The sequence below is a fragment of the Ambystoma mexicanum genome, chromosome 3q (genome assembly GCF_040938575.1).
Source record: "Ambystoma mexicanum isolate Mex_15411 chromosome 3q, UKY_AmexF1_1, whole genome shotgun sequence".
NCBI lineage: Eukaryota > Metazoa > Chordata > Amphibia > Caudata > Ambystomatidae > Ambystoma > Ambystoma mexicanum.
In genome coordinates, this window is record NC_090926.1 from 1,016,446,561 (window position 1) to 1,016,470,444 (window position 23,884).

The 23,884-nt window shown below is 48.6% G+C and overlaps 1 protein-coding gene across 3 annotated transcripts in view; it reads right to left on the bottom strand.

Moving 5' to 3' along the window:
* The window catches only part of RNF213 (ring finger protein 213), a 3,248,263-nt gene that overhangs the window by 1,175,797 nt on the left and 2,048,582 nt on the right, over positions 1-23,884 (bottom strand). The gene's annotated exons all lie outside the window — the stretch shown is intronic.

Consider the following 23,884-nt stretch of genomic DNA (forward strand, 5'->3'; position numbering starts at 1 on the left):
TCTTCAATGCCCAACAGAAGGAGTTTGGGGTTCATTGGGATCTGGCGACACATGACGCTAGTGAGTCTTTCGCTACATTCACGCCAGAAGTGTTGTATACGTAAGCATTGCCAGAGGATATGGTAGAAGGTTCCTTCTCGTTTGCAGCGTAGGCATTTGGGGTCAGTTGTTTTCCCCCAATTATACAGGGCTACTCGGGGATAGTATATCCTATGCAGTATCTTCAGCTGAACAAGCCGAATTCTTGCCGAGATCCTCGGGCAATATTGGGCCCACATCTCCTTCCCATTTCGTCTTCAGGTTCAGGAGCTCTTTCGTGGCAAATGAGGAAATAACATTGTACATTGTAGATGTAACCTTAGTACTCACACTGTCTATGACTAAATTCCTTTCCATTGGTGTGCATTCCGGCATGTCCTCCAATTGGGCCCTGTGTAAGTTGAGTGCGTGTTGTAATTGCCCATAGTGATAGTGTTCAGTGTCTGGAAGACCGTGTGTTGCCACGAGCTCGGGGAACTGTAACAGCTGACCGTTCGTGAATATCTGCTGAATGGTTTGTATGCCAGCTGTTGCCCACTTTGGCCATTTCGGGAGGTTACTGAGGCTCGAGAGGCGAGCATTGTTCGAGATGGGTTGGACTGGAGTAATCTTATCGTCCCATCCTCGGTGCTTGTGTACTTCCTTCCACACCAGGGCCGTGTGTGCTACTATCGTGCATTCAGGCGGCTGAGTCTGTTTACAGTAGAGACTTTCAATCGGGGGACATGCCGTGTCGTGCAGCTAGTTCGGCCTTTGTGTGCGGGATGGTCGGGTCTCCGTTCGATATGTCCTTAACTGTCGCCATTTGAGTCACCCAGTAGTAGATCTGGATGTTCGGAAGTCCTATTCCCCCTCCCAGATTGAGCGTTGGAGGGTTTTAAGGGCAATTCTCTGGCGTTTCCCTCCCCAAAGGAGTTTACGTGTTCCATCTATTCTGTGGAACTCTTCGGTGGGGACATTGAGCGGGGCGTTTTGGAGGATGTATAAGAACCGGGGTAGGGCCAGCATCTTGAAGAGTGCCGCCCTGGCCAGCAATGTCAGTGGCAATGCTAGCCAGTGGGCTGCGTCTTGCTCGTATCTTTTAACTAGTGGGTGGATGTTTTGTTTTATGCAGCTATCCAGCCCATTAGTAATTAGAATGCCCAGGTAGCGGAACTGAGTAGTTTCAAGTTGATATGGGGAACCCGATGTCGGTACGCAGTCTATCCCCTTCACCGGAAACAGCACAGATTTGGACCAGTTTACCCTGAGCCCGCTAAAGGCTCCATAGTCGATTAGTATTTGTGTGACCGCAGGGCAGGAGACTGCTGGGTCGTCCAGGTATACTAAGAGGTCATCTGCATAGAGGGATACCTTATCTTCCCAGTTCGGCCCCCATCTAAAGCCAGTCCACGTGGTGGTGTCTCGCAGAAGGGCTGCTAGTGGTTCTATTATTAGTGCGAACACCATTGCCGAGAGTGGGCAACCTTGTCTGGTTCCTTTCCTCAGTTGGATACTACGCGACGGCCACCCATTAACTCTAACCTCCGACACTGGGTTATTGTATAGGAGTTGTACCCATTTTATGAATGATTCCCCAAATTGCACCTTGCTCATTATTGCCCACAGGGCCTCCCAGTGAACTGAGTCGAATGCTTTTTCGAAGTCTATGGCCAGCAGTGCAAGTGATTGTTGCAAGGCAGGTGCTCTCTCAAGCGCCAGATGCAGCCTGCGAATGTTCATTCTGGTGGACCTTTGCAGCATGAAGCTGCATTGACCAGGATGGATCAATGACGTGATGACCAGTTGTAGTCTGTTGGCTAGTAGTTTGGCTAATGTTTTGGCTTCGCTATTAATTAGAGATATGTGTCGGTAGGAGGTGCATTCCTCTGGGGGTTTGCCTTTTTTGAGGATCACTATGATGGTGGCCTTGCGGAGATCTGGTGGGAGCTCGCCCTGGTTTAAGAAGTGTTCAAACATATTGAGCAAATGGGTGGGTATGTCTAGATGGTTTAGTTTTTTCCAAATGTCAAGTGGGAACCCATTGGGACCTGGGGTCTTGCCTGTTTGAAGTTGAGCAATGGCTGATATTTCGTCGGTCGTTATTTTGTTGTCTAGAGTGGCGGCTTGTTCTGTGGTGAGTGTTGGGAGGTCGATATCGTTCAGTATGGTGTTGGCTGCGACGTTGGTGGGGGGTTTGTAGAGGTCCTCATAGAATTCAGCAAAGCGTTCTGCAATCTCTGCATCGGAATAGACTAGATCTGCGTTCAACGTTCTGATGCACTTCACCTTCTGTTGCCCTTCGTCGCGCTTTTCCAGCCACGCTAGCATTTTGCCTGCCTTTTCCCCTGTTTCGTACAGACCTGATTTCATAGCAATATGTGCTTTTTTAGCGCAGTCTAAGGATAGATTGTGCAGCTTATTGTGTGCTATTATAAGCGCTCTGTTCGTCTCCGGGGTGTTGCTGGCAATGTGCTCTATTTCTTTGGACATGACTTCACTTTCGACTTCTATGATTGTCTCGCGTTGCACCTTCTTTTTTGGGATGTCCATGAGATGATTTCTCCGCATAGGACTGGTTTGTAGGCCTCCCATAGTATGTTGGGATCGTCAACCGAGTCTGCTTTTAGTTCAAAGTAGTTGGAGGTGGTTGTCTCTACGTGTTCTTGAAATTCTGGGAATCCCAAGTAGTAGGAGTTCAGTCGCCACGAGGGGGGCAGTCGTGGTCTCGCCGTTTCCAGTTCGAGTACCAGTGGGGAGTGGTCGGAGATACCTCGCAGGAGGAAGGATCCGCTGCATACTTTATGGATATTTTGGTTTGGTAAGAAGTAGTGGTCTATTCTGGACATCGAGGCGTGGGCCCCGGAATGGAAGGAATATTGTCGAGTCTCAGCTTGGAGGTCTCTCCACACATCACACAGTCCCAGTGCTGACACGAAGGAAGCGAGTTTGGTGGTGGTTGCGGGGTTCCCGTTTCTCGAAAGCGTGCGATCGAGGGTATTCTCCATGACCTCATTGAAGTCCCCTCCCAACACCCATGTATCTGCAGGGTTTGCCGCCAGGATGGGGGTAATTTCGGTTAGCAGATCATGAAGGAGGGTCGGCGGGGAGTACACTGCCATGAGTGCTAGGGTTTGGTTCCATAGTGTTGCTTGGACGTGTACGTAGCGGCCTCCTCTGTCTTGTAGCGTGTGCGTGATCATCAGCGGCAATTGTTTATGAACTAGTATGAGTACCCCTCTCGCACCCATAGAGAAACCGGCGTGCACTGCTGTGTGGTAGTTTGATCTTTGGAAGAATTTGCACACGTTCCCCGCTAGGTGTGTTTCGGACAGAAAGGCTATATCCGGGGAGTGCCTGTTTAGGTGCTGCAGTACCAGTCGTCTTTTGATGCTGGATCCCAGCCCATTCACATTCCATGACAGGAGTTTGAGCTTTCTTTGGATTGAGACAGTCTCAGGTGTCATTGGCTGTTTGGGGTATGGATTCGCACATATGCCTCTTCGGTTTTATGTGCGGTAGGTGTGTCGAGTTTGTTCTGTACAATATGTCCATCTTGCCCCTGCATGCTAAACGTTGAATAAAAATAATAAAACCAACTCCCCCCTCCCCATATTCCTCCCCCAACTGAAGCATCGGTCGTCCCGACATGAACATTTAAACACAAATGAACTTTATACTACATCTGCCCGTCCTATGACAATCCGGTTTTGCAGTACAGGTAGTGTGGATTGGGAATAGGTTGGGGCTGGGCAGAAGAACACCGCTTCACGGTGCTCCGGGCTCGCTCTTTGTTCGGTAGGGGCGGCGTTGTGGCTGGCCGCCAGCCGTGTTGGCCATTGCACCCATGTGTGCAATGTGCGGTGTAGTTTCCTTGCTTTGTATTGACGGTGATTCAAACATACGGGGTACCGTTGGTTCATATTATGCTACAGCATGTTGTGGGTCCTCGATCTGTTGTTGCTGCTGCGGATCCAGGCGGCCGCTCAGGATGTGGTCTGTTACGTTCTCCCCTCCTTCCCCCCACAGCGCCCCAATCGCCTTCTATATGTCTTTCGGCCCAGATCCACGCCTCCTTATGATCTGTGAAATGCACTGTTGTGTTCTTATGGAATATTTTGAGTTGGGCGGAAAAGATTAGCCCATATTTGACACCCATTGATTGCAGGCGTTTGAGGGGATCAAATGACTGGCGCACCTTCTGCACTTCTTTGGTGAAGTCAGGAAAGAAAGCAATTCTTGAACCATTATATGTGACAGTTCCTTTAGATCTTGCCAGCTGTAAAATTGTATCTGTGTCCCTATAGTTTAAGAACCTCGCGATGACTGTACGTGGCGGTGCACCCGGTATGGGCTTGCCGGTTGGAATGCGGTGGGCTCGCTCAATACGCTCAATAGAATAAAACTTGGAGAAGGACTGTGCATCATATGTGTCTGCAAGCCACTCCTCAAGGAATAACTCCATGCAAGCTCCTTCTGCCTTTTCAGGAAGGCCCAGAATGCAGACGTTGTTACGTCTGGATCTGCCTTCACTGTCATCCGCTCTTGATTCCAGAAGCTTTATGCATGCCAACATGCCGGACATCTGGCGGTTCATTCCGCGAAGGTTGTCCTCAGTTTCCGAAATCCGCGCCTCCGCCTCCCCGGTGCGGGAGGTCAGCTTCTGTAGGGCATGTCGCAACAAGGATACATCTGCACCAATGCTGTCCATTTTTTTCCCCATGGAGTTTCTAGAGCTGGCAATGGCACTCATGTCTTTGAGGGAAATGTTCTCTTCCGCGCCGTCCGCGTCAGATAGTGATGGCCTCTCTGGGGAGCGAGTCAGCGGTGTGGTTGCGTATTGCTCAATCCTACTTTGTGTGGAGGTTTTCCTGGGCCTATCCTTCCCCATTTCTGATGTTCTAATGGAGTGACTCCGAGGGTCTATGTCTCATCTGGGTGGAGGCGCCAGCTGGAGCGTGGAAAGCTACTGTTATTGGGGGGAGCGCCCTTCACTGTGTTATGAATACGGTGGCCGCATATAGCCGTGTTGTGTATGACTTTACTGTTTCGGTACCGCCTTACAGCGAGGATTAATCTGTGTGTCTATATGCGAAAGGCCCCTGGCGCACTGCTAATCCATAGGCTCTTCAGCTCTGTCACACAAGCATAGTTTCGATATTCTGCCTCATTTCCTGTTCATTGCCATGTGGCAGCAGTTGCATCCGTTTGCACAACGTGGCAAGGTCTGCATTCAACTCGCCATTCAAACGCTGGTTATGTCACTGCTGCTGTTGTAGGGGACTGCGTTTATAGTCATAGCCTCGCTGTCAGAATGTTGTCGCTAGGATGTGCAGGCCATGGTGCTTGTTTGATTACTTCACGGGCAACATTACCTGGTCCTCTGTGACCCGCATGTGTCGCAGATGGCCGCCTGTCTATATTTGTAGAGTGAAGGGGTCCCGTGAAGGAGTTCGTGCAGTGGCGGTCCCAGGCTTAGGGCCGTTCCGTGGAGGGTGGGGGGGGCGTACCGGAGTATTACACAGGGAGTTTGACCCAAATCTCCCGTCCCCCCTTCTCCTTACCGCAGGATTGGGCCTCCAAGATTCGTCCCGAGTTGAGTGAGGGCCACCCTAGGAGTCTATCGGGCGCTCGACGCAAAGCGGAGCGCCCGCAGTGCCACCTCGGCTCATGGCGGTTTGGTGATGTTGGGCCTGTTTTCTCCGGGGCAGGCGACAGCAGCACGCGGGTTCGTAGACCACCGCGAAGATGGTGACTGCAGGGAGTTTTGTCCATCTGCGATTGCAGGTCGTCGACGACGGATGTTCGGCGTCCAGGGACACGCCGCCTCTGCTCCCCGATCCGCAGCAGGGGAGGGAGTTCCATCGACTCGGGGGATCCCACCAGCAGGAGGCGGGAAGGCACTCACTGGGATCCGCTCTGTCGCAATGCGCCTGTTCCTACGTTCGCTCTGCAACTCGGCATGGCTCCTCTCACCCCGCCGATTTATCGCTGTCACACGGGTAGGGTTAGGCAATGGCGTGCGGCGCCCTCCGCTCACCCGCAGCTCGCAGCGGCCATTTTGTTTGTCTTGCGGCGCGCGGGCCCGCGTCTTGCAAGCTGTGCCGACTGGGTCTCCCGGCACCGATTTGCTCCGGAACCAGGTAGAAGTGTGCAGCGCAGGTCCCCACGTCAGTGAAACACATCATTTTTGACTTCATCTCTGATGAGAACCCATACATCCTCTTCATCACTAAAACCTGGTTCTGTGACGACTATGAACCAGTTGCACACAAGGGTACCCCTCCTCCACCCTCAGTTACTCCCTGACCATGCACAATAAGGTCCAGCAGAGCTGCAGGATTAGCCATCCTTCACAAACACCACCTCTCAGTCTTGCACACCGAGAAACAACACTGTAACACTGATTGCGAATCATTGCAAATAAAAATCAAACTCTCTCCCTCTTTCACCCATAGTTTGTGACTCCTTTACAGACCTCATGGCTACAACAGAAACTTTGCAGACTCCCTATTGGCCATTCTGATACCACACCCCTCCCTCACCATATTAGAAGAATTCAAAATCTGGTTTGACGTTCCCTCCAAACACATGACCCGTCCACTCATCAATAATATGGAAGCTCTCAACATGGTCCAATTGATATTGCTCCCCACTCACATTGCAGGATACACCATGAATGCTTTATTCAGCTCTACCAGCTTGATCTCCACACTGCCTTCATGCCCTCTAATCTGGAACGATCACTCCGCCATCATCTTCGTTCTTGACCTCCTCCCCCTCGCCAGCCCCACCTCTCCCTCCCCTGTACCTCACTGAAATCAGGTCAATATAAATCCGTCCCCGTCCGATTCCAATTTATGCTCTCAAACTCCAGGAAAGAACCTCCCTCTATTGACCTTTTCGACCATTGGCTCTCCAATGCCCCATTGCTCTCACACTGAGATTCACCACCCAGAGATAAGGCCCTAGTGGCAGGTGGTGAACACCCTCCATCAAATCCTTTAAAACCCTCAAGCATCGCCTAGAGTGGAGGGTCAACCCCGCACCTTAATGCAGAACCACTTATGCCAGACAAACCAGGGCCTATAGGATTGGAATTAGGTAAGCCAAAATATCCTTCTATGGAAACCAAATATCCAACTCCCGCAATCCTAGCAGATAACTCGACAGGATAATTACAGAATTCAAGTCTCCAGGCTATTCCACCCTTCGCTCCCCCCACTCCCAATCATTGCGTGCCCTGTGAAATGACTTACAACACAACTATTAAAAAACATCATTCCGGGGGGGCGCTGTTGCGCACGAGAGAAGGTGGCTCTCGTGTGAGCTCCAGCTAGACCCAGGGCCGCAAAGCCAGAAAAGACAATTTGCAGGCGCCGGTTACCTGCGATTTTTGCAGAGGACGGGTAACAATATCTTCAGATACCCCACACGAAATTTCAGACTGATCGGTGCAGGGATTTCAGAGATAGAGGCCCAGATGATCCCCGGGCGGCCCAGAGATCGGCGACCGGCGGGAAGAGAGAGGAGCCCCGCCCCGGCGCTGCAGCACCAGGCCGCTCCTGCAGTCCACCCAGCGTGAGGAAGCCGCGGCTGCCCCGGATATCGTGCACCACCCGCTGACCCACCTGCCGCCTTCTTCGCACGGGAGCCTGAGAGGCCCGGACAGGTGAACGCCTGCCCTATGGTCGGACCGCACTTGAAGAGGTAGGCCCCCTCTCACCTCAAAACCAGCACGCCACCCAGCTATCCCCGAGGGGGCCTCCCCGCACCGCCTACGCGGCCCACCATCTCCCAGGGACTGATGACCGTAGGCGCACCAAAACTAGCGCTCCATTCGTCCATATATGACAGTGAGAAACGTCTGCCCCCTCTAATAAAACTGCGCCGGGGCACGGACTCCACCGCCGCCGGCAGATATAGCGCAGAGCGAATCGTGGTGGAACCAACAGCGCCTGGATAACCCACATCTCCCATCCCGGGGACGATGCCCAAGAACCTTGGCCTGAAGAAAGGCAGAGGAACCAACGACAAATTCACGACCGCGATGCAGAGAGAAGCGGAGCCCGAGACAGACCAGGAAACGCCGCTGCAGGAGAACCAGGTGGCCCCGGCTACAATGATGGACCCCCAGGCCGTTTTTCAGGCGATGCAACCGGGCTTCGCTGCACTCACGGACAAATTAGATGGGATCACGAAAAGTGTCGCCAACATTAAGACACAACTTGACAAGACAACCACGCGCATGACGGAGGCGGAATCTAGGATATCTGGCACTGAGGACGCTTTAGAGGCCCTGAAAACCACGGTATCCACAATGGCTATCGAACTTGGAACGGTGAAGTCCAAATGTGCAGATTTGGAGGCGAGATCTAGGAGAAACAACATCCGCGTTATTGGCGTTCCAGAAGGCGCCATGAAAGGATCAATGGAGAAGGCAGTGGAAGATCTCCTCCGCACACTATTGGGTGATCCCAGATGGTCACTGATGTTCATAGTCGAGAGTGCGCACAGATCACTCGCCCCGAAACCGAAACCCGGGGCATACCCCAGGCCCATCATAGCACACATGTTGAACTACAGGGACAGAGATCTGATCCTTAAAACCGCCAGGGAAAAACAGGAGCTCAAATGGGAAGCAAATGTTATCCGCATCTTTCCGGACTTTACCTTGGCGGTCCAACAGGAAAGGAAGCTTTTTACAGGAGTCAAGAAAATGCTACGCGAACGGCAAGTTCAATACGCAATGCTCTACCCCGCCAGGCTCAAAATCCAGCATCAAAACAAGTCCTACTTTTTCACATTTCCCAAAGAAGCGGCGCCCTTTATAGAAACGCACATCCCTCCGAACATGGGGCAGACTTAAAGTGTGGGTGATTTGAACAAGACTGAGACCTACATATTCTCATCCCGTTCTTGAAGTGAAAAGGAACAGCAACGACTGAACCCTCCACCCTGGAGGCCCTCATCTGGGACACTAAAGTAGAATGTACATCTCTAATCGGCTATGGAAACACCGTCCCAGAAGTCAGTAGGATGTGCGAGAGCAACGTGCGTAAACCGGACACGATACATATAAGTGAAGCTGGCTTGGGCTCTGGAGACGCCGCAGCCCCCCCTGTAGCAGGTGCTTGAAATGTTGTTGGGTGGGGAGGGATGGATATCTAATGGCACAGTTGAAGTTTGGGGAACTGAGAGGGTGGGGGAGGGACTTACACGGGAGTTGCAGGGTTTTGTTATACAAGAAAAAGCACACAGATTTCAGACATGCCGTCATTCCATCCCACAATGGCAGATTATAAGAGGCCACATGGCTTTGTACACCCCATAGACAATGGCGAGCTTAGACAAAGACAACATCAATATGCTTAGCTGGAATGTAAGGGGCCTGGGATACAGGATTAAGAGGAGGAAGATACTGGCCTACCTCAATAGACACGCGGCCAGGGTGATCTTCCTACAGGAGACGCATTCTGGTCCGCGACAAGGAGGACAACTGATGCCTAACTGGGGCTCACATCAGTATTTCACGACATACTCCAGCCGGGCTAGAGCGGTAGCAATTCTGATTCACAAAACACTGCCCTTTGAATGTATTGATGTTGAGTGTGACCTGGGGGGGAGATAGGTCATGCTTCATGGCAACCTATATGATAAAGAATTTGTCTTTCTGAACGTGTATGGTCCGAACATCGACCAACCAGACTTTTATGCCTCAGTGTTTGAAAAATTGGCAAGATACCCGACAGCCCGGGTGATTTGTGGCGGGGACTTTAACACAATATTAGATGTACATCTCGATCGCACATCTACGCAAGCTAGAACACTGACTAAAGCCGCGCAAGCAATACACCTACATATGGCCGATCTACAACTAAAAGATGCCTGGAGGACATTGAACCCGATCAGTAGAGAATACACCTATTACTCCACAGTCCATGACATGCACTCCAGGATAGATGTATGGCCACATACACCCAAGAACGTACTCAGACCACTCACCGATACAGCTGACACTCAGAATCCCTGGTCGGGTCCTCTCCAGACCACCTTGGAGATTCAAGCTGGCAGCCCTGAAAGATCTGGTCTATAACACCTCGATGAAACAATATATACAGGACTACTTCGATAACAACGAACACTCTGTCTCTACCCAGTCTATACTATGGCAGGCGTTCAAAGTCTGCATCGTTCAAAGTCTGCATTAGATGTCACTCAATATCCGTAGATGGGGGAATCCTTAAAGACATTAGGAATAGGTTAATTAGGCTAGAATCTCAAATAGCATCCCTGCAATCACAGTATGCATCCTCTCCGTCACCCCAAATCAGCTCTGAACTAAAGACCAAACTAGACGAATACACCGAGACCGCAGAACAAGAGGTCAGATACTTTGATCGACCAGCTTCAGCCTGTAGATATGGGGAAGGGGAACGCCCGGTGAAATTATTAGCTAGAACAGTACGCATAGAGAATGGCCCCACTACCATACCATGCATACAGATGCCTGATGGCGCGGTAACCACCGACCAGGACAAAATGAAGGAGACCTTCTATGCCTATTACAAAGACCTATACTCCCCGCAAAGCACTGCAACAGATGACGAGATTGAGAGCTACCTAGCCCAGATACCCACAACCCTTTTAGCGGACACCACTAGGGAAACACTTGAGCTACCCATCACCGAACCTGAAATACTCGATGCAATAAAAGCTCTCCCCAACGGGAAAGCGCCGGGTTCAGACGGGCTAAGTGCTGAGTTCTATAAAGAGTTTAGTAGTGAACTGGTTCCCAGACTCCACGCTGTATGGATGGAGGCTCTGGACACAGAGCATGGTAAAGAGCAGGCTCTCTGCCAAAAAGGAATGCGGCTTGCTCTAAGAAAGGATCGCAGAGCTAATGCGGTGTTGCGTCACTGAAGCTAAGGCTTGTACAGAGCACGACGTAACACAGCAGCTGTGCACATCAATCACAAGCCAATGGAGACTAAAAAAAAAAAGATTCAGCACGACAAAGAGTACTAGGAAAACAAGGGTTTTTTGAGAAATACTAGACCAGATAATATATAATTTTATGGCGTTAAGTGTTGAGATAATGGCGGGAAGATGTGTTTATGTATGAATGTTTATAACATAGTAAATTATGCTAAACAAAAGCGATAAAGTATTCCTGCATATGCAGCATAATGTTATGTAGCTTGTCCCAAACAGACCCTGGCCCTGCAACACAGGAGCAGCATCCCTTGTATGGCAAGAAGAACAGTTTTGAAGGAGCTCTGCTGGTATACAGTGACCAAGTCAAGAGTATTTCAGCCCCAGGCCCAGCACCAGTCTTCAGGACCTGGGAGCCAGCTAAGAACGACAGAATGCTGGTCGGAAATGGCACAGTCCTCTGCCATTTCCTCCAATCCTCATTATCTGTAAAGATTGATGTTTTGTTATCGCCTGCAAAATAAGACTCATGGCTTTAATGCCGCAGAGGGGTGAATTTACTCTGGTTTGAGCGTGTTTATGTGTCCCCTGTATTTATGGGCCACCCCTGTAAAATGGGGTTCACTTTCAGCTTCTACCTTCTGCTCAGGAGGAGGAGAGTGAACCTCTACCTGACCTCCTCAGGGGACAACCTTTAGATGGAAAGATAGAAGGAGTTAATCTCTCTTCTAATTTGACACTGGAACAACAGGAGGAGTGAAAATCTCTGTTAAATCAGTTTGCCCCTCTGTTTTCATTATCACCAGGCTTGACCGCTTGGGGCCAGCATGACATTCTCACTGGTGACTGTTTACCTGTTAAAAGCAGAGGTTACACAATGTCAGACCATGTAAAAGCCCACATAAAGGAAGAGGTCGACAAGATGCTTGATCTTGGGATTATAGAGCCATCTACAAGGTCCATGGTCTAGTCCAGTTGTACTAGTGCCGAAGGCAGCATCCAAGGAGTTGAGATTCTGTGTGGACTATAGAGCCCTTAATGCAGTCACAAAGATGGATGCCCATCCTTTACCTATGACAGATGAGCTGGTGGACAAACTTGTTTCAGCCAAGTACCTCAGTACATTTGACCTAACATTAGGCTATTGGCAAATAGCACTGACAGACCATGCCAAGGAGAAAACTGCATTTTCGACCCCAGCAGGGCTGTACCAGTTTAAGGTTATGCCTTTGGATTAAAATAAATCCCCCTCTACATTCCAAAGGATGGTGAATCATGTTCTGAATGGGATGGAGGATTTCTGCATGGCATACTTGGATGACATTGCAGTGTTCAGCCCTACTTGGAAAGATCATATTGATCACCTAGATTTTTTATTGCAGGATCTTGAGCAGGCCCATCCGACCATAAAGGCAAGTAAATGTCAAATTGGTCAGAGCAAAGTGGTCTACCTTAGACATGAGGTAGGAGGTGGTGACATAAGGCCATTGCCTAGCAAAGTACAAGCTGTACAAGAATGGGCCACCCCTGCTACTCAAACCTAATTGAGAGCCTTTTGAGGCCTCACTGGTTACTATAGGAACTTAATGGAGAACTATGGGTCCATACCTTCTCCCTGAAATGTGACGATCTTACCCAAATTCCCCAAGAAGGTCAGGTGGAATGAGGAGTGCACTAAGGCATTTGAAGGATTTAAGAAAGCCCTTTGTCAAGCTCCAGTCTTAAGAGCTCCAGACTACAGCCAAACCTTCATTGTGCAGACAGATACGTCCAATACAGGTACAGGTGTAGTTTTGAGTCAGCTGGATGAGAAAGGCAGGGAACCCCCAATCTGAACCTGAGACAAGGTGGGCAACCATAGAATGTGAGTGTTTTGCCATTGTGTGGTCTCTGAAAAAGTTTAGGCCATACTTGTATGGATCTACTTTTGTGATTCAGACAGACCACCAACCCTTGAGATGGTTAATGCAGATGAAGGGGGGAAAAACCAAAATTTTTAAGATGGCCAATCAGCCTACAGGGGTTTGATTGTACCGTTCAACACAGGTCAGGGTGTAATCACCAAAATGCTGATGTCCGACTGGAGTAAGGAGATTCATCCAGGGGTGGAATTAAATCCTCCTGTCCCTTAGTCTGGGGGGGGAGCAGTGTTAGGGAGAATCCTCAAAAATGTGCTAATTCCCTTCGATTTTGAGACCCCCAGCAACTTTGCTGGATTTTGAGGACTTGATTTTTTTCCTGGAGAGAGTGTGACCCTTTTCCCCCACTCTCTCATGTATTTTGATATTTGTTTTACCCTTGTGTTTTCTTGGTTATGGAGTCTAGCCAACTCCATAGGCATCATCTTTTGCAATAGTGTCACACAACACCCTCAGTGCAGTGACACAGGAAAGCCATTTAACTACCTTCTCTGGAATAAACTACCGTTCCCAGAGTAAGTAAAGTGAAATTGACTTTACTAGACTTTTAAATTCCTAGACCCAGCACACCCTATCTTATAATAGAGTGCTGGAGTGGTTATTTAGTATCCCCCCCGTGTCTAGTTACTTATGTAGCAGTCAGATGCTACCCTTTCCTCTCAGAATGGCTGGTGGCAGTGGTTTTACAACAAACTACCATGATTATTCCCGGCAAACTGTCCGCAGCTCCGGTAATGTTAAATCGCGGGCGCCATGTTTTTCAAGATGGCCCCCGAGTCTCCTTTGTTAAAACAGGTCCCGGTCTCGTTTTTTCGCCATTTCTTTTTGGAAAGGTCCTTAGAGTTTTTCTCTGCGTGCCAAACCAGGTTTGGTCTCTTTGTTCATTCGCCTTTGGCGGGCTTGAGGAGTGAAGACCGCCTCTGGCGCCCGAGTGTCTGTGGTGGGCAGGAAGTGTGGGAGGGGCCCGAAACTCCCTGTGCTTAATCTCCTAGGAGACCCAAAGGCGCTCTGTGGTGATTGGCTGGCTGACTGTCCGGCAAGGACAGTCACCCTGCTGGGTGAGTGACAGCTAGGCTGGAATGAATGGGAGAGAACTGAATAAAAGGCGAGTCTCTTGGCTTCAAAGGCAGAGTCGACCACTGGACGAAGGAACCGAAGAAGAGCTTGAAGAGGACGCCTGCTGCAACACCTGGACTGTTGGTTTGCCCGGTGAAGCCCTGCTGCAGTGCCTACTTGCGAAGTTCTAATCGACAGAACAACCCCTGCAAGGACGACTTCTCCCTTTGAGTTGGTGGGACCAATCAACTCCAAAAGTAAGCCACCTGGACACCCATATCGGACCTAGTTGAATTTCCTCAGAGTTGCTGCAGGAAACCGTAGGACATGGGAGAGAGACACTAGTTTGTGTACGTTACTTACAGCCACCGGAATTGAAGTTTGCCAGTTGCAAGCTTTTCACAGTCAAAATGCAGGAGTCCCCTGACGTCCTCCCTCTTTTCCCCACGACTGAGGCCCAGGAACAGAGAGATCTGCAGGAACTGCCAGAAAAAGAAGTCATCAGCTGCCTCATTTTCTTCATTGTAAGGTACTATGTAAACAAGACAGAGAACTTCACTCTCACGGTGAAAGTGCTTGAAACTTTTGTAACACGCAGGCCTAATCAGCTTGTGACCCCACATATGATGATTCTTTTTACTAACTACTTCTGAGAACTTGTGCAGAGACTTTACCGTTTACTTACCAGAACCGCTTTATCCTATCCAAGACCTTAGCCAATTGACTTTGGCTTAGCCTATTGAATTGAATTGACTCTTCCGGTGAACTCAAAGTATTTGCAATGTCTAAGAATTATTGTAGACTTTTATGTTCTGATAAACTTTACCTACCTTTTTTTTTAAGAGTGTACAGTACTGAAGTATATTTGTGTATGACTATATGATTGCCTCCTTCTAATGAATGTTTTATAACCGATTGATATATTAATAAGTATTTATCCACGAAACCTTGAGTGCAAGAGTTTACATGAACACCTGTGATTGTAGACCTCTGTGTAACATCATTACTGCTCACATTCCCTTCTTGACATAAGCCTGGCTGCTCAGCCCCGCTATCAAAACTGTCTGGTACAGACTTATACCAAAGGTTGGTTTGCTTACACCTGTAGTCATAGTTGTGTGTAGTGTTCCTAAAGGGTACTGCATACAAATTTTGCCTAACAGAAAGCAAGGTAAATCAAACAATGGCAGAACACTGGGTCCCTACCAACTAGACAGAGTTCTGTGTGCGGATCGCCTAACCTGGGCAACCTGTAAAAAAAGTGTATTGACAAGCCCAGTCCAATTATGCTTAATATGGTCCCGATTCCTTCGAAAGGTTCTATTACCCCAAAGTACCTGGTTTCGTAGAGATCTTCGGTGAGTCGTCGACGGGCCCTTCTTGAGTGCACTTCCTTTAAGGAGCTACAGGTCGTCTAGAGTCGGTGAAGAAAAAAGGTGAACACTGTTGCTGCGGCAGCAGCTTTAGTTCTTGCGGTGCTTGTTGTTAGGCAGAACTATATGCAGTACCCTTTGGGAACACCACACACAATTAAGACTACAAGTGACAGTACAATTTCACCTTTGGTACAAGCCTGTACTACACAGTTATAGTGGTAGCAGTAGCGGAGCAGCCAGACTTATCTCAAGAGTAAGTGAGCAGTATCAAATAGTTACACAAAGGACAGCAATTACTATGATTCAGGCAAACACTGACTCAAGGTTTTCAAGTAAAAGAATATACATTTATTTTACTCTTCAGTTGTTTAACAGTACACTATTATGAGCAGTCTAAAAATCACACTCTTAATACACTACACAACACCACTTCCCTTAAATTCCAGACAAGTTAAGCTCACAAAATGAAGTGGGAGCAAAATGGCACTCCAGCAATTTAAAAGGGAGGGAAAAACAAAGTTATTAGAAATTAGGTCAAACCAACAGGTATGTACTCAGGACAATTGAACAAGAGGAACTACAGAGATAGAATCAGGTAGAAAAGGCATAGGGCCAAAGTCAATGGGCCAAAAGTCTTTTGCTCAAGATCACACAGATCAGGGTAGTTTGCAGTAAAGTTTGTGGCACGGTTTCCGGATGAGGTTGGTTGATACTAAAGTTAGTTCAAAGAGAAGAGAAGGACAAGCCCTCGGATTGGAGAAAGATTTCAAACACTTTCATCGCAGTTTAACAAAACGGACAAGCAGATTTGCACAGTACCTTAAAACGGAGAGGGAGCTGTAGCTGAGGCGGATGTTCCTGGTAGTTTCTGCAGGCTCACGGTTCCTGAAGCGACTGTCGGACTGACAAGAAGTAGGAAGACTGAAGGGTCCTGCACTACCCAGGGAACAAACCAGCAGCAGAGCAAAGCAACGAATAAAAGGTGCGCTCCTTAAAACCCAAGCAGGGACCGACCTTCCTGGCTATCCGGGCCACTGTAGCTCTGTACAGCGAATACAACCAGACGAGGGGTCCAGGCTTGCAGTTTGGGCGAACTGGTTGGTCCCACCAGCTCAAGGGAAGAAGTTTCCTAGAGGATCTTCTCTGTCGGCTGATTCTGGAGATTCGACCTGCAGCAGGGCTTCATCAGGCGGTTCAGTCGTTGTAGGGATCCTCTTCTGCCAGTTCCTCGTAGGTTCTTTCGTTCCAATGGCGACTCTGCCTTTCCAGTCCCAGAGACCTGCTTTTTATGCATTTTCCCCCCATTCATACAGCCTGGTTGTCAATCACACAGCAGGGTGGCTGTCCTGGCAAAGACAGTCCCCTTAGCCAATCAAGCAGGAGTGCGACTTGGGTTACCAAGGGAACCCATGGCAGCGGTCCGAAGACTTCTCCCTGACATCCTGCCTACCTAGACTTTCAGGCACCTTAAGGAGGGCTTCTGTGCAAAAGCATGCGAAAAGACAGTGAACAAAGGGATCATCCCCGGTTTGGCGCGCAGAGAAAAACACGAGAAAGACTAACAAAAAGAAATGGCAAATAAACCCAGCCGGAGCCAAAATAAAATGTATTTGGTCAAGCGTCTTTCTGTCCGAGGCTAATATAATAGCCTAAAACAACACCACGTTTATATAATATAATCGCGGTAGAAAAGTTAGGGTAGTTACCACTGCCACCAGCCAAGTCTTAAGGTAGAGGGAGTGAAACAATGCTCCAAGAGGCACAGACAAAAAGGGATAAGAGTTAATCATTTCCAATACTCTATGTATGATGGGGTGTACTGGGTCTGTGGTTTAAAGTAACTAAAGTAAAGTTATTGGCAACGTTACCCTTTTCTGGGGGACAGTTGTCAGCCCCAAAAAAAAATGGAGTTGGTGGGTGTCTCAAAGACAACCCTGTGTCACTGCACTGAAGGTGCTGTGTAACACACATGAACATATGAGGCCATGTAGTAGGTGAGGCTCCAGTGCCCAAGATCACACAAAAAGTGAAAACACACACAGCAAAACACATTCAAGAGTGGGAAAAAGGTGCTCACTCTTACCAGGTGAAAAAACAAACCCCAGAAATCCAGCAAAGTTGCTGAGGGACTCATTAGGTAAGGGAAAGTAGCCATTTATGAGAATTCTCCCTAACTGACTGAGGGGCCCGTTCCCGCTGTGATACGAGTGGTAACAGGAGAACGCATGGAGACAGCAGCACATCCTGCTGATGGATGTCGAGAGGAAAGGACCGAATAAACAAGACGGGGAAGATTACTGTACCATGAAAAAGGGTAGATGAACCGACAGCGACAGGAGTCAGGGTATCGCACAGCGCTTATGGGTCTCTAAGCACAGTCGGATCAGAAATATATGTGGCCCAATATATGTGCAGTGATAGAACTAGTCACTCCTCACTGCAACTGTAAGTAATGCAGGTAGGCGCTGCCCCCGCCTCCTACGAAGTGGAAATTGACTACATTGGAGACCTCCAGGCACACAACAGTGATACAAAGACTCCCCTAAATTGTAACAGTGGCAGATATGCGGAGCAGCAGCCAGAGCCCCTGGCAGAAAGGAAACGGAGGAAGGTACAGCACAGGACAATTCTGAAACACACGGGCACTCGGCCAAAACACAACACCGAGCTGAGCTGGAGACCAAAGACATCAGACCCGCGGATGACAGAGGACTGGAATTCCGTAACGGGGCACTCTCCGACTTGGCGACCGGTGTAAAAGCCTTGGTGAGAGGCATTACGGAGGCGTTGCAAGATGCAGGAGACAAAGCAAGCTGATAAGACTTAGCAGAGGTCCTGAAGTATAAGGGCACACATGCTCCACGTAGGGGCGTGCGCATAATGGCTGAATTACTGAGACAGGGAGAAAATCCTGGAACACTTCCCGGAAAGGGGGCACAATACAAAGGGCATCCGCGTCTATTACGACGTAGCCAGAGTATACACTTCTGGTGCAGAGACGGCGACTGAACTATGGGACGGTGAAGAGACTGCGTGAGGCGGGCTATAGATACATGCTGATGTACCCGGCGAAACAGAAAGTGTTCCACAAGAACAGGGCACTGCTCTCCGAGACCCCCGAGGATGCGACGGAGTGGTTGGATGCCCAGAATTGTCAGTCGGGAACAGACAGCCAGAAGGAGGGCGGAACGGATAAGCGAGGCAGTGATTCCAGAAGCCGAGGTGCTGTATAAACTGTGATATTGGGACTTCAATATAAGATGCACTGGTAGAGGCTATGTAACTTGAATTACAAGAAATAGAGAGGCAGCATGCTGGCAGGGACAAGCCGGGGATGTTGTTAGCATGGTTGTATAAAGCGAGACACCAAGACCAACGATTAGAGCAATACAGGGAGAAGTTCTACAGACAATTGTATGGGGATACAGATGGGGGTGAACGGGGCGAGATAGTGGAAACAATAGAGGACATTGGCCTACCCAAATTGAGCGCTGAGGAGAGGGAGAACTTAGACACCCCAATCACATTGGAGGAACTAGAAGCAGTGATTGAGGAATTACCCACTTGCAAGGCCCTGGGGGCGGACAGACTCCCTAGCGGGTTCTATAAAACATGCAAAACAAAGTGCTCCCTTCGCTACTGGCTATGATAAATGAAGCTTTTGAAACAGGGATATTGCCAGAATCCCTAAGAGAGGTGATAATCATTCCGATTCTTATACCCAATAGGCCAAGCATGGATCGCGGATCGTATAGACCGCTATCCATGCTGAACCAGGACAGCAAGATACTCACGGCTGTATTGGCGGGGAGATTGAGACAGGTCATAAGCAAACTTCTACATCCTAATCTGACCGGATACGTCCTGGACAGAAGCATATCCGACAACCTTAGAAGGCTCCACCGGGTCATAGAGCAAACAGAAAGAGATGCGCAAGAAGTCGCAATTGTTTCATTGGATGCAGTGAAGGCCTTTGATTCTGTTAAATGGCCATGGCTGATAGCAGCCTTACAGGAATATGGAATAGGGCCCGAGTACCTGAAGTGGGTGAACCTATTATATAGCACACCACAAGCCAGGGTTAAGACAGGAGCGGTTATTTCAGAAAGATGGCAACTTAGCAGAGGTACCAGAAATGGGTACCCCTGGTCCCCGATGCTATAGCAATATACCTAAGACAACAGTACGGGGAGGTGGGGATTTTCACAAAAGGAGTGTCACAACTAATATCATTGTATGCGGATGATATGTTGCTATACTTGAGATACCCGGAGGAAAACCTGCAATACATCCTAGAAGTAATGGAGCGATTTGCGTCGCTCTCTGGCATTACAGTCAACCCTAAAAAGTTGTATATATTCCCTCTGGGGAGATATGCCGGGATTCCGCAGGAGCACCTACCCATCCTACAAATACCCTGGGAGACCTAAACCTTTAGATACCTGGGGATAGATATCTATCACGCGGTGGAGAACAAACACAAACATAAAACAGAGAAGGCAGTAGCAAACATTGAGATTCTGGGCTAAGCTCCCTTTGGCCATGGTAGGGAGAGCAGCTTTGTTGAAAATGGTTGTATTACCGAGGCTGATAAACTTCTTTGGGGAAATACCATACGTGATACCTAAGCGATTCTTTGTTAAACTCCAGAGAAAATGTAGAGGCTTCATCTGGCACAACACCAGGAACAGAATAGCCCTGTAGAAAATACAGAATACGTATAATAAAGGAGGCATAAAACTTCCCAATTTTGAGATCTATCACTAGGCTAGCCAGCTACAATATGTAGCCAGGTGGCTAACGGAAGACTCGACATCGGAGTCCAGACTGTTGAGGTCAGAATGTACTCCATTTTTCTTGAAATAATGGATATGCTGCCTAAATCAGAGCCAAAGGGGTGTCTGAGAATGCTGGAATTGGGATGGCAAATGTGGCAGAAGGCTTGCCAGGCCATGGAGAACCCGACTCCGTGCTCCTCGCAATACTGCTAGTAGCACTGACCAAAGGGGATGTGCAATTGAGGAAGACGATACGCAAGCACTGGGAACCGGTGGGTATTGCAACAATGGGAGACATATGGCAAGATGGGAAGATATTGGAATTTAACGCACTGGTAGAGGAAACGGGTCTACATATAGGGCAATATATCACATACACCAGACTGGTGCGACGAGTGAAAGAAACATGGTCTGAAATAGTGCTGGAAGACCAACCCGATACGGCCATAGAAACAATCTATGACATTGCAGAGGGAAGGCATGAGGTTTCCCGAATCTACGAACTGTTGATGACCAGGGTGGGGAAGGAAGTGACCCAGCTAAAACAGGATTGGGAAGAGGAAGTGGGAGAAAGCATGAATGATGGGCTGTGGGAGAGGGCACAGAGGTACCATAAAAAGGTGTCCAGGAATGCAAGGCTGCAACAAATTCAGCTATACGTAACTCACAGATCGTACATGACCCCGAAGAGGATGGCCCGATTTAAGGGTGCAGAAATGCAAACATGTCCCAAGCGTGGAGAAGCGAATGCTGGGATGACATGTTCAGGCATGCCCGGAAATTAGTAAATTTTGGAAAGAAGTAGCCCACCGCCTGACAGAGAAGGGGATCACGTTAGATGTGGAATTTTTGTGTGGGCATGTATGGTGGGGGGTTCCCTAGACCACGCAAGTTAAAGCATGTGAGTAAACTTAAAGACCTGGCTTACATACTTGCCAAGCGCAGAATTGCAATGGGCTGGAAAGCATATAACAGACCAGAGGTAGAGGTCTGGTGAAATGATCTCAAGAAATGGGCTGAAACGGAAACAGCAGTGTGAACCGAAGCAGCCAACAGAGGGGGGGAGGAAGAGGCAGATACATTGACGGCCTGGCCTGGAGGCAGTTAGTGGCCACACTATCTGGGTCCACCCAGGTATGCCCAAGCGAATATGATACCTCCCAAAACGTAGAAGAGGGAATATCCCTAGAGGATGTAATGGCGGAAGGCGAAATGGAGTAGGCTCAAGTAAGGGGGGGAGGGTAACGGATAAGCAGCGGCTATGGTTTAATATGATACGAGATACCTAAAAATGCATAACAAACCGCTAAATTTGTATGTGTTGATTGGATGTTGTAAAAGTTAATAAAAATTGTTTTAAAAAAAAAAAAGTTTCATACATAGCCTTTTTGTGCGAGTCGCAACCTTTCCTTCCAGACCTTTACCCTCCTCAAACATATAATTTTTCTTATAATCATGATTCCCTTTGACTTCATCTGTATTTATGATGGAATGTCTGGACGTCTTATACACTGTGTTCACGTTCCACACCTGATACTTCCGGTGGGTATTGCAACAATGGGAGACATATGGCAAGATGGGAAGATATTGGAATTTAACGCACTGGTAGAGGAAACGGGTCTACCTATAGGGCAATATATCACATACACCAGACTGGTGCGACGAGTGAAAGAAACATGGTCTGAAATAGTGCTGGAAGACCAACCCGATACGGCCATAGAAACAATCTATGACATTGCAGAGGGAAGGCATGAGGTTTCCCGAATCTACGAACTGTTGATGACCAGGGTGGGGAAGGAAGTGACCCAGCTAAAACAGGATTGGGAAGAGGAAGTGGGAGAAAGCATGAATGATGGGCTGTGGGAGAGGGCACAGAGGTACCATAAAAAGGTGTCCAGGAATGCAAGGCTGCAACAAATTCAGCTATACGTAACTCACAGATCGTACATGACCCCGAAGATGATGGCCCGATTTAAGGGTGCAGAAATGCAAACATGTCCCAAGCGTGGAGAAGCGAATGCTGGGATGACATGTTCAGGCATGCCCATGAAATATCTCACGTACCTGCACAGGACCCGACCACTTGACAAATCTACTTGCGGTTAGTTGTGGAAGCCGAATTCTTACCCAATCTCCAACATCACACTCCTTCACGGCTTTCCTGGCATCAAAGTACATTTTATTATTTATTTGCCTGTGTGATATTTTTCTTTGAACATCCTTAAAATCAATGTCCCTCCTGCAAGCCCTGCCTAACAACGATAGACAAATTCTGGTATTGGGTTTTCTACCTCTCAGCATTTCAAAGGGAGATATTCATGTGGTGATGTGTGGTGTAAACCTATGTGCAACCACAGTTTCTTCAACCGCCTTTTTCCAAACACCATTCCTCGCAAAAACACCTCTGATGCTGCTCTTTATTACTTTGTTAAATCTCTCAACAATCCCATTTATTTGGGGATTATAAATTGAACTCGTTTTATGTTCAACCCCACTGTCCTTCAGAAATGTTTTCTTTTCCTCAGAAACCAGCTGTACCGCATTATCTGTAACAATGGTTGTGGGGTAGCCTTTGTAAAGACTGGAGGGCGGTGTCTGTACTCCTGCCCTCTATATGGTAGAGGAGAGGGACGGAAGACCACAGCCAAGATTCTCTATATTGGTAAAACGTGGTGAGCAATCAACGCCTAGCTTCTCAGGAGGTGATGCAGGCTGGTTCTTAATTACAGTGTAGTCCCCAAGCACCCACAAAGGAATATCCACACACTGTATTAGTGAAAACGCAGTCTTTAATCATGCTAACACACTTTGCGCTCCGACAATTCTTAAATGGTAAATATATACAGTTCTAGGTGGTACCACGATTACTCTGATTCTATTAAAATGCATCAACTGTACTCAGTTCAAATAGCATACAAATCAATCCAGCACGACAGTATCAACCATAGATTTAGGAGGAAAACAAGTTGGTTAAACAATTGGCAGAATACAGAGCCACTACCGTCAGGCACAGTTCTGTATGAGGATCCACCCTGCCTCGGCAACCTGTAAATGAAGATGCACTACAAGCCCAGTCCATGTATAGTCTATTAGAGTTATCTCCTTCTATAAAGGTTCTACTGCCCCTAAGTATCTGGTTTTGTAGAGTTCTTCGGTGAGTCGTTGACAAGCCCTTCTTGAGCGCACTCCCTTTAAGGCAGGAGCCGCGGGTCATTGAGATTCGGTGAAAAAAGATGTGAACGGTGGTCGCTGAGGGAGCAGCTTCGATCTTTGCAGTGCTCGTTGACGAAAGTTCGTGAATATCTTGTGAAGAAGAGGCGTGCGGTGCACCTCGACAATTGTTTGTTGCCGCAAAGAGTAAATGAAGAACTTTGGCCCAGCAAGGGAGTCAGGTCGTCGGCGAACAGGGTGTGACCGCGGCTGGCTTCAGTAGCTTCGTCGGCTTCTCTGAGGTCTTCGGGTGGCGGGAAACCCACTAGCGGTTTCTCCTCGGTCGTCAGCGGCCTTGACTTTTTCTGGTAGGACGAAAGTGGTCGACGAGGATGAGCAAGGGATTCCTTCGATCAAATGTACAGGGAGCACAGCCACTCGGTTCGACGACGGCGGCGGTCGGTGACGGTGGACGGCTGTCCGGTGCTTCCCTTCATTCTCCTCGGCGGTCCCCTCCTCCGGTCGGCAGTCTCTCGTAGGTCTGTCTACCAGGGAGCTTTGGCAAACATAATTGGTGCACGATGGTTGCTCGTAGCTCGGGAAGAGGTCTCCTAGCCAGGTCCTCCTTGAAGGCACAGCAACTTTCAGATTA